This window comes from Ornithodoros turicata, chromosome 3 (genome assembly GCF_037126465.1).
Source record: "Ornithodoros turicata isolate Travis chromosome 3, ASM3712646v1, whole genome shotgun sequence".
Taxonomy (NCBI): domain Eukaryota; kingdom Metazoa; phylum Arthropoda; class Arachnida; order Ixodida; family Argasidae; genus Ornithodoros; species Ornithodoros turicata.
The window spans coordinates 45,625,079-45,637,715 of NC_088203.1; positions in this window are offsets into that span (position 1 = coordinate 45,625,079).

The window sequence follows — 12,637 nt, forward strand, 5'->3', positions numbered from 1 at the left end:
CAGTGTAACCCGATGGTGTCATGTGACTAGAAGCAGGCTCCCCCCCCTTTCTTTTGTGTATATAAACATGTTTTGTTTAGTAAAAACTGCCAGTTGAGAGTTAGCAGTCGTCCTGTCTTCCTTCTTTGTCCGCGTCTTTGTGCTGCTTTATCACGATGATAGGATTGTGGTCACGCAGGCAGGGGTGATAAGAATCATTGAGCGTTTGAAGTTATCCTCGTGCGGGCTCGACCTCATCAATTCTAAAGTTCTTAAAAACACTAACCCAAGCAGCACAATGTACTGAAAGTCGAGTGCAATAGGGGTGGACGGCATGTGTCTTATCTATGCTCTTTAGTTTCACAAGTCTGTTCAAGGCCTTCCACCTACCCGTCCACCCCTATTGCACTTGACTTTCAGTACATTGTGCTGCCTGGGAAAGGTGCGTCCTCATTATACCTATGTGCCCTTTTTTTCGCAATCCCTCGAGCTTGGGGAAGTCCCGAGCGACTGGCGGCAGGCAAAGGTCATTCCGGTTTTTAAGTGCGGAGACAGCTCATCACCCCTGAATTACCGACCCATTTCATTAACAAGCATATGCTGCAGGATACTCGAACATATTATTTATTCTGCGCTCTCACATCATTTGGAATCTAACAACTAGTTCTTCCCATGTCAACGCGGGTTTCGTAAAGGTTTTTCCTGTGAAACACAGTTAGCCTCATTTATCTTTGATATCACATCTGAGATGGATAACTCTACGCAGCGGACTCCATCTTTCTTGATTTCCGAAAAGCTTTCGATTCTGTGTCTCATGCGGGTCTCATTCATAAGCTTTCTCTCCTTAATATCTACCCTGATGTCTTTTTTCTGGATCCAGAGTTACCTACCTATCCAACCGGTCCCAGGCTACACTTGTTAGCCATACCCTTTCTCCTTTCATTCCTGTTTCTTCCGGCGTCCCGCAGGGTTCAGTTCTTGGACCTCTGTTGTTTCTCATCTTTATCAATGATCTACCAAATACATTAACATCCTCTATCAGGCTCTTTGCTGATGACTGTGTCCTTTATCGTCCCATACGTTCTCCTTCTGACCAGATGGCTCTTCAGCAGGATCTTAACTCAATCTACGACTGGTGTCCTGTCTGGCTGCTACCACTTCTAAATGTTGCTACCTGCCATTTTCTCGGTCCAGGTCGACTATAACCCATCAGTATCACATTGCTCCCTCCCCTATCACTTTTTCTACCTCCTATAAATACTTGGGTCTTACTCTTTCCACTAACCTTCCTTGGTCCGACCACATTCATGGCATCGTCAGTGAAGCAAATCGTGTCCTGGGTTTCCTTCGCCGGACTCTAAGACTGGCACCGTCCTCTGTTAGACGTCTTGCATACCATACCTTGGTCCGGCCCAAACTTGAGTATGCTTCCAGCATCTGGGACCCACACCACGCTAATCATGTCGATCTCCTTGAATCTGTTCAGAATCGCGCCACCAGATTTATAGCCTCTAATTACACTTATCCATCCAGTATCACCTTACTTAAAACGTCTCTTGATCTGCCTGCACTCAAGCAGCGTAGGAAACTTTCTCGCCTGTGCCTCTTCCATAAACTATATTACGTATCGTCGATTCGCCCTTCGTTCATGTGTCCAGCCAGTTACATCTCATCTAGATTAGACCATTCTTGTAAAACATACAGCCTATTACTTGTAACAACTCCTACTTTACGTACTCATTTTTCCCCAACCAATCTCCGACTGGAACGACTTGCCTCAGTCACTCGTATCCATCTCTGATCACTCATCATTTCGAGACACATTGGCTACTTACCTTTTTTGTTAAAGGGATAGTCGCATCCGGACGCGTGTTCCGGAACTGTTATGGTCATGTTCCCTGTCGTTCATAATGCACGCCGGCGAATTTTCTCCGCACTAATCCACTTGGTTGACTCAGAAACGATTTTTAAATGTTCGCGCTTCCGGCGCGCACGGCAATCCCCGCAAGGCGCCGACAGTGGATGCCGTCACCCGGATAAACCAACAATCAGGAGGCGCTCCTTCCCGCCGGAGTTGTGTGTGTGTCTGAGCGCGCGTCTGACCCTTTTTCTTGTTGTCTTGTCGCGTTTGCTTTGAAGTACTTTGAACCACAGCGTGTGCCCTAGGATTTCACGCCGTTGACGTGCGATTTCACAGCCAGGAAACCGGTGCTACGTGCCCGGGTGCACAAAGACTTATAACGCGAATCCCGAGCTTACATTTCACCGACCTCGCAATGGCGAGACGGAACGAAAGTGGGAGGCAGCGACCGCCAGCCACTACTCTGGTGTGGCCCAAGGATTGAATGTTTCACGCGTCTGTTCCCGTCATTTCGCCGACGACACCTATTTTGATGAAGATATATTGCAAGTTCGGCTCGGGCTACGGCAGAAACGGAAGCGGCTGAAGATTGACGCCGTGCCTACCATATTCGATCAGGAACAAGGGCAGGAAACAGTAACGGAGGTAAGTGACAATCCTGCGTGGTCACAGCTACGCTGCGATGAAAACTATCAGTTGTCACAGTAAACATCATCGCGAACACCTGGCCTCGCCGCCGATTGTAACGTCACAGTCACACCGCCTACTAATGTACACAAATTATTACAATGATTGCAGCATCCTGATGCAATAGTACGCGTACTCTCGAGAAAAAAGATTGGTGTGTTGTTGCTGTGCTAATTGTCTCCTGTATTATGCAGGAGTAACGTAACACTCCCACATGACAGCGTTGTTCTAATGTTATTGCAGCTAGTGGATGTTTCTACAGTTCATAGTGTAAGCCTGATGGCAGCATTCAGGGATGTGGAAACATCGCAATCTGTGTTTGGCTACGTCCGAGACACTTCACGTTGCATCAGTATTCTACTGCAGCCTTGTTGCTAATTTCCTGCTCTATTTCAGGCGGCAGCAAGCACGTCAACGGAATCAGCTGGATTTGGTATGTTTTGTCAAGCCACGAAAATATTGCAATTCTTTTTGCACGTCCCACAACATAATGGATATGTACGAGCCCTGAAAATTGTCGAATCCTGTGAAAGGAATCTTGTGTGATGCGGCTGCCATAACGTAATGTCGACAGGAAAATAACTGTGCCAGTGAAATAGGGACCACAAAGGGGAAGATTTATTTGCATAGTCATTTTTATGTTCGTTATTGTACCTGCTAGGCCCTCAACGTATTCTTTTCAGTGTTAACACTCAATGCCATATTTCAGATGTGGAGGTCATGGCTGAAGCAAGTGCTGGGGACCCACTTCCCACTTCATGGCGCATCTCACAAGGGGGTTGTTATCCCCTGATTCCAGGAAGAGGAAAACAAAGGACACACACTTGCATAGCATATTAGTACACCAGATATGGATCTGCCAACATGAACCCTCCTAACATCCCTGTGGCAGCATACCTGTAACCACCCAGACTTCGCACCACATTAATTTAGAACCACAGCACAACATAATAAAATAGCTTATGTTTATTTGCCTGCCATACATAATGGGAGGCAAATAAGCCTAAGCTATTTTGTTATTCCCACTCCGCCATACTCCACTGTACAATAAATCGATACAATTATAGGGTTATTCTTTATTCCCGTCACTACACCGCATTGACAATCTGCACAGAGTTCGAAATATTCCCACCTCGGCACTAACTTAGTGCAGTACAGTCTGGATTTGATGCAAGAGCTAATACTGGCCAGGTGTAATAGTTTTTGCTGTACAGACGGGTAGACAATCTGTTGACTGCAACTGGAGATACAGAGTGACAAGACAAAACATCCCCCACACTGCAATGACGAAAAGACGAAAATTGCTGCAAGACGAAAATTTTGCTGACATAGGCACACTTCGTGCAAGTGAGCCCTTGTTCATCCCCCTTGCCTCCCACCACAGGTTTTCGAGAACACCACACACCTATAGTATTCTCGAAAACCTCTGATGGGACGCAAGGGGGACGACCAAGGGCTTACTTGCACGAAGTGTGCCTATGTCAGCAAAATTTTCATCTTGCCACTACATGTCTCCAGTTCCAGCCATCAGTATGCACCAGCTTGTCTCTCTTGTCAAGACACCCTTGTTTCGATGGTCCTAACGCTGATAGCCTTGGTAAGACGTAGATGGGAACTTCCTCCTGATTGCTTGGACAACGCATCCAGGCCATCTTGTGAATGACGAGTATGCCGTGAACCTCGGGCAGCTGGAAAAGACAACTCCACATGACATTTCTTTTTGTTGAGCATCATATCTTGTGGGCATTTGCACACCTGCCAAATCTTCCACAGTGTTGGGAAGACAATGGCCAGAACAGAAGAACAGACACTATCCGAACCTTGGAGTTCAAAGCCTGCGATTTCCTTCCTTAGTTCCAGGGTCTACCGCATTTTGAATGTGGAAGGTTGGCAGATGTGCAACATAGTACAACAAAAAAATGTCCGCCTCTTTCAGGATGAGACCGATTCCAACTGCTAACTCCCTCCCAAACCAGCTTATCTCCAATTTCGGCGAAATCCAATTTCTCCCAAAATACGTTACTCTTACATTCTTCAGTAACATGCTTCCCCCCTTCATTGGCACCTCAAATGCTTCTGTTTTCAGACTTGTAAGACTTTCCTTCAGAGTTTAAAATTCCCACTGGATATCTGCCAATCAATCGGTTTTGTGCTGCCCATCAGGCCATGGCTAACTGGCGTAATTGAGAGCATGTCGAGACTAGCTGAGGCGGCTGTGTTGCTTCACGTTTCCTGATGGAATTGTTGGACCAGGATTCTCTGGATTTTTCCAAGGCTGTCGTCCACGCTTACGATTTATGGGGGACAAACTCGTGTAGGCCAAAAGGTGCTAAAAATAGTCGCCCTTTTGTATACAGCCCTTGTCCACTTTAGGTGCGACAATTTGCATAACCAACAACACCCGACTAGCACCCGAGTTTACCCTTCCGAATCTTGATGGGGGGTCATTTAAACCGAAAAATTCATTACGGTCGTAATCATATGGCAAACGGGAGAGCACTGCAGCAGGCTTACCTGTGGTCCTGGGGATTGAGTCGCCTAAAATGTTGATCATAGCGGCAGAATTGAGGCGCGTACACCACTAGAAGCTCTCTACGAGTCAGATGTCCCTGAGTAATGGGTGTTGTGTTATGCACTGCACGGCGGCACTGTTGCACATTTCTACCACCCTGGCAACAGAATGGCAACATTTCAACATTCTAAACTGTTTCGCACATCCGACGGCAACCATGCAAAGAGATACGTCACCTAAAAATGTCATCCCGCGGGTTACCCGCAGCCACATCTCGTGGATGGTCGGCGGCTTCCAGAGGCATTGGGTCCGTAGAGTATGGGTCATCATCCAGCATTAACTCGTCGCCGCTACCGCTAACATGTTCGTCAGAATCTCCCCCAGACAGAGAAACATCACTCTCGTTTTCCGACTCCATGTTTGCTTCCTTCGCTTCGCGATCGCCAAACAGGCGCGCGGCTCGCATTTGCCCAGGGCGCGCGCTGATTGGCCTTATCCGGGTGACGTTTTCTCCCACTTTTAGAGAGCGAGGGCGCAAGGATTCCGGTTTCTTTTTCATCGGATTGCGCGAAAAGTACGCCGCGGATCGAAATGGTGTTTTCGGGCCCACTTCAGTGGTCGGCAAGGAATTAGAATTCGCATTAGTTTCGAAATTGACCTCGGAGAATGCGACTGTCCCTTTAAATAGTGCAATATTGTCAATTTGTTTCAAGTGTTGTAAGGATGCTTTCCCCCCTCATGTATCGCCCCAGGAGGGCATTTGAGGTATTGACAATAAATAAATAAATAAATAAATAATGGATGCACCACAGGCAGCGAAAGAAGATGCTCATCATGAATGGTACGCACTCATGAGACTGGCTCGGTATTAGGAGTTGCACGGTGTGTTTGTTCTGCTTTATGTTCGAACTTTGTCCCAGTGTGTCAGCAACGCACTGGGCTTTGTACGCACAGTGCATCAATGTATCAGATCTTTGAATTAGTGCTTTGTATCAAAGAAATCTTTATTTTACCCCAAAATCGCTTTAGTTATTTTGAATACCGAGTAACGGCGGCAAGCCTGAAATCCAGTAGAAGTCGATGGTAGCCAGGACCGACCGAAAAGCCAGCCAGACATGGAGGCTCCCGATTGACCGACTGGTTGTGCATAATATCCACCACGTCGCAATTTAATTGGTTGTGTGCCCAGTGTTGTGTGAATTATCTCAAACTATGGGCTCTATGGGGAGCTGTTGGAGCCTGGTGTTACTTCTCACTGGTGGTCGCCGCAGGTGGCGCTAGGAGCGCGCGTCGGCGCAGAGGGCGCTAGGAGCGCTCGCGCATGCGTAGCACCCGTAGAGTGGCGCTTACCAGTGTTGCCACACCTACAGATTTATCATGAGATCTACCTACTTTTTGAAAAATCTACAGAGATTTGTGAAAATCTCAGGATTTTTTTGCTCTAATGAATGAGTCAGTCGACCCAGTGTTTCGCATCAGTGCACAAACCGACAACGATGAAAAACGTCATCAGAACGCGGGAATGAAGTGTTTTACTGACTATGTTTAGAATATTTTCCACAGTTAATTTGATTAAAACGAAGCAAAGAAACAGCCTCTCAACGACCACCATAACTGTCCTCCTGCACACTAAACGCATGCTGTTGGGTCAAACTGCTTCGCCGTCGCCGTCGACAAGGATTTGACCAGTCGATCACGAAACTGGCGGGGCTCGCTGAAGGAGAAGGACGTCTACTGTGTCTGAATTATTGGCGAGCCTCAACGCTAAATCAGCTTTCTTGAGTGTTTGTGTGCGCGTTACAGCAGTTTGCCTCACAGACTTGACTGGCGTTGAAGCGAAACAACAACGTTTATAATTCACGTCACGCATGTACGCTTTCATTATGTCGGTGGAAATAATATACCGACCTTTATTGTTTTTGTGGTCCATTGTGATGGTGAGACGAGCGAGCGAATTGTTCCTACTATATACACGCGATGCGTTATTCTTGCATTGGAGCGCCACAGCTCATGTGGATACACATGTCAAAGTATTAAAATCTACGTGCAGTGACACCGTTTTGTGATTGTAGCAGACTTGATTACGCGACATCGCAAACCGAAAGTTCCAATGCCTAATGCCAGTGCACCGCAGCAAAAAATTCCTGCTGTGGTCTTCAGCAGTGGAACGAAATAAGCCCTTGCTCTTCCACTAATTTAGAGACGCAGGCAGGCATTCCAGATTTGAAGCAAAACGTTCAAGAAACTGAGTTTTGAGTGGCTACAGATTTTTAGCTCTACCTACAGATTTTTCGGGCTCCGATCTACAGATAAATTTGTTTTACGTGTGGCAACACTGCCGATTATATCAGTCGAGCTCTGGCTCTCGTGGGGAGAAGACGTGCGGTCGGTCGCTCCGCTGTGGGCGCGCAGCGTCAGTTGAGCCCTCGCTGTCGACGGAAGCGGACGCTCCGTCGCCGCGGGGGAAAGGTGAGTGATTTGCCGTGCTCGATGTTTGCGCTCCTTTTCTCGCATGTTTGCCGTAACGGATATTCCCTGAACGCATGTTTAGGGACTCCACCAACTAACCGACGAAGCGCCCCTCCTGTGCATGTAACTTCAGTCAAAATTTCTGGCGCTGTCAATGAAAGACCAAAGAGATAGAGACGAACTTCCGCGAACGGACATATGTTTTGGCTCGTGAATCGTAACGTGGAAGTCTGCCCTGCATATCACAAAGGCAGCTCCACCTCGAATGATCTAGATTTCGAGCTGACGTGCGAGCCATTTCACGATGCAGCTACACAGTCTTACGCAGAATTTATTTATTAGATGCTCCGCCCCTGGGGTGTCTGGTATGTGCAAAACCAAACACCCCGAAGCGGAAATGGGTGTGAGCAGAAGCCGATAGAAGCTAGCTGGCCGTCAAGGATTTTGTGATGATGATGACGATTTGAGTTTTAATGGCGCATCGACAACACAAGTCAGAAGGCAAGGATTTTGAGCATTAAACGGAGCCTTCGCAAGGACTCAAAAAAAAGGAGAGAGACAGAGAAAGATATGAGCATCGTACCGAACACGAACCACCCACTCGATACCGAATAGAACAATCGCATTCATCTTCCGGGAATAATTCATTCGTAAATGATAACAATAGCAAACCGAAACGCGAGGAGCGGAAAACAGAGCTCCATACTACAGCGGTAGGCCGAGATGAGGATGCCGCGACGTCACCCAGCGTTGTCGTCTGCTCCGAAACCTGCATTCTCCCTTGCGTTTTGAACGAAAGCAAAAAGACGGCCCATGTAGCTGCCGCTTCCTTCGTGTAGCGAATCTCTTGCCAGAAACACTCATGCAACATACTGAGCCGACCATTATGGCGTTGATGCGACGCGAAAGAAGCGAGTAGAGGTGTGCGCCGATGCGCTCAGCGCAGATCGACGGCGTGCTCACTAGAGTCGCGGTTTTCGAATCATTTTTTGCGAAATACCCAAAATATCTACGTGCCTCATGACACTATCGGTTTCAGTTTGTCTTTTTTCTCGGTATATGCTAAACTGCTCATAAGTGACATAATGCGAAGAAGGCAACACCGTTGGTATCATAATCCAGGGAAAAAATTCAATATTGGGAGCGATAAAGAAGCACGAGCAAGACCTATTGTTTGTGTGAGACTTCTTGTCTTGATGTGCGTTCTCACGATGGGAGTTCCGTAAATTCAACGTGAGTATTGTCGAGACTGAACCAGCACGTTGGACAACCTTTTCTGCAGCTATCAAATTTACGGTTTTGTTACGCAAGCACGACAGTTGGCTGTAGCTGATGAACATTTGTCGACCAAAGGGGTAGTAGAAATAAAGGCAATATACAGAGTGTTTTCATAATCGTATTAAAAATAACAAATGCTGGGGGGGTGGGGGATACGGGGGAAACGTAGCAATATACAGCTATATAGGAAACTTTCGCTACGTACCCTATTGAAAATAATTCCTGAGGTTATTTCAGAGTATGAGGTCTTGAGGTTGCCTCAGAGCTTGAGGTTCTGGGGTTATCTCAGAGCTTGGGGTTCTGGGGTTGCCTCAGAGCTTGAGGCATGAACAACACAGAGCGCCCTTAGGACGACTTCGTGTTCAAATACTTTTTATTGGTATTGAGGTCATCAAGTCCTAAATACTTTTTCAGACACTTTAATTTGTCGTTGAGTGTCGTGACTCTCTTCATTTTCTTTCTGGTTTCTTCGCCTTGCTCAGCTCTGCTCTTGAAGCACTGGACGTATGCACCTAGCAATAAAATTAAGTTCAGGTACGATAACCAAAGAGGTCATACAAAATAGCACACGAAATACCGAATAGTCATTACCAAAGTGAGTGACATCCTCAGTGCCTACAACGTGACATGCAATCTGTCCGAATTGCATCGCTGCGAATCTGTAAATACGGTGTCACAAATATTAGAATTTGAAAGTTACATCTACTTCCAAAGTGTCACTTTCCATTCACAAGATATTGAAGCATATTTTTTCCGTTGAAATAAGACACGCACGCACACACACATACAGCAAAAGCAATATACAATAAAATTCTCTTCACGTACCTTCCAGAAAGTAACTTCCACTGATCTTCTCACCATCCTTTCGGAAATTAGCGTGCACTGTATATTCTGTGTTCCGACTGAAAATCTCTGCCATCGTTTCTTCACGTCGCTGCCAAATTCTTCACGTCGTCCACAGAAGCATTCAGTATAAATTTAATGAAGTAAGCATGACTAAAATAAAAGTCACCAAACTACATTCTACTCCCAAAACCTTGCGAAACTCTCCAACCGAAAGAGTCTCTGAGAAATGGCCACCGAAATCCGAAAGCTGTAAGGTGTATGAAAGTGTGAGGCCCTATATGTTGATACTAAAGATGCGCTGAGGTAACCCTACGAGAGGTATGGTCTCGTCTGAGGTCTTGAGGCGGAGCCTTAAAAGAACCACAGTCAGGCATGGTGTTTTGAGGTTGACAGGTTTTGAGGTTACGTCAGGCTATCTTGAGGTTCTGTGAGTACCCTGAGGCCCTACCTTAGGACTTCAGAGCCGGCTGTGGGTCCTCAAGGTTTCCCCAAGAAATTCTGAGGTTGTGCCTCAGGACCTCAGACTTCGCTCTTTTGAGGTAACCTCAAGCAATTGTACACTTACCTGGCGGGACGCAACACTGCAGCCGCTGCTCCAAACAAACAACAAAAGCCAACAGTCATGGTGTGAATACAAGTGAAGCTTAATCACACACTTCGATCACACAGCTTACCCCATACGACGCAAAATCACGGCCTCCTTTGTTCACAAATGGACGAGCGGGCGCGGAGACCGTTCAAACGTCTTGCAACGGTTCCAACGACATTACGATGATGCTAATGGCGATGACTCCTTCGTGACGAGGCGAGGGGCGAGGGTGAAGCACGGCGGCGCAGAGTCAAAATGTGGAGCAAACGTGTCGCATGCGCATGATCTTCATGTGGTCGTATAAGTTGGAAATATATTGCATAATAAACTGAAATATAAATAATACGAGGAAGCGCCTTCCCAAAGCCAACGAAAATGTACTTAGAGCTTTAGTGTGCAGCTAAAATGTGGCAAAGTGTCATTTAAGCTACATTTGATCATAAGTTCAGATTCAAATACCGCTTTGTTTAGTAGAAAGACGGTAACACTGATCTGTCTACCTCCCGGGAGGGTTTTTTTTTTTTTTGAACTCACCCTGAAATTGCTAATATTACCCATACAGCCTGTCTCCCAATGAATAGATTCACAAATATGCCTCTATACATATATACTGCCACCCCCCACCCCGTTAGGAAATGCTCGGTACCCCCAGAGGTCGACCTCTGGGACATTACTGGCCGATAATGCAGTAATTAATAATACAAAATACATCTATAAAATAAAACGGTCGAAATAAATACTCATTACACAGGTGCACAGAAAGTCCACAAAGCGTCAACAACGACACCTATGTACATTGTCCACACAAGGTACACATAAGGTATTTCAAAAGACTGTCAACATGATGTCAACAGCAATTCCTGTTGACTTGATCAACAAGAAGTCGAAGTCAACACACTGTCAAGACAGGAAACAAACAAGAAGTCCACAAGAAGTCTGCAGAAAGACAAAATGCATTTTCATAAGCGAAGAAGATGGTGAATTCAGAGGGCAAGGGTAACATCCCCTCTTTCTTTTTTTCTGCCAATAAATTCAACCCCCCCCCCCCCCCCCGCAACGAACATCTGTTTCCAAAGTCCAGAACGTACACAATCATCCTCGTCTCCTTTATTGTTCTCTATGATTAGTCCTTCAAACAGCCATATTTGCGTATGGATGTCTTTTTGTTTGCGCTACCTGGCTATACGAGCGTTTCGGATCGTTTTTCCTCCGTTTGGTTGGTAACTTGTGTCATGGTAACATCTGTTTGTTTCGTTTGTCATCCATTGTCCCGTCTCATTTTGTACAAGCCTGACATTCTGCTGCTGCACGAAAAAGAAAAGAAAGAAGAAAACCTTTTTCAGACATAGTATGCGCAAGCGGAATTGGTACAAGCGGAAGAGCACCGGATCAAAATCCGTAAAAGTGAAGCACAATTCCCTTTGTTGAGTATGCGGTCATCGTAGTGCAGCGCGCACTTCAAGCAATTTCAAACAGTTCTAGCAATTCGTCGAAACATTTATCTACATAGAGGTGACATCAGGTGCTTTTACAGCACCCTGCTGTGTGTGATCAAGAAACTCCAAGAGCGTATACTACGTGTTGTGATAGAACCATGTCATATCAATAAGAAAACATACAACGCCCTCGTACAGTTACCGCTTATCTGTGCTTCAGAGACAGGGAAATAACGCTGTCTCTGAGAGCCCCCAAAGCGCATAATATCTTCTCTTTTTATCTTCAGATTGATCGAACCACAGTTAAAGCACACGGGTATCAAGCAATGGAAGTTATGTGAGCACCTGCTGTACAAAGCCTGCCCAAGCAGCAAAATGTACTGAAATTTGGGTGCAATAGGGGTGGACGGGTAGGTGGAAGGCCTTGAACAGACTCGTGGAACTAAGGAACATCGATAAGACACATACCGTCCACCTCTATTGCACTCGACTTTCACTACATTGTGCTGCTTGGGTTTGGTCTGTTTATCAGCATCTTGATAACACCATGTAAAGGTTTATTTTAAGCTCTGTACGAAGAGCGGCTGGAATTTCAGAGCATATCGCATGATAAGCCAATCGCCCTGTTTCTTTGAAGCGGGTGAGATTACATTGCTAAGCTGAGTATTTGATAACTTCCTTTATCGTATCGTTTTCGTAGAGTTCTTCCGATGTACTAAAACTCGCTATTAGCGAGGTTTAGCGAGAATTCTTCCGGTGTACTAAAACACATAATAGAGAGTTTTAGCAGACCGTTGATAACGTGGCTTGCGTCGAACCGTATCAACCGGAACCAATCAGTGGATAAGATTCTGAGTCACGCACCACTGCGATTAGTTCTGATAGGCACGATAACCTTATCAACGGTATACTAAAACCCACTAATAACAGGAGTTGTAGTGCATCGTACGCTATCGCCTTTGCGTACATAAGGGATAGCG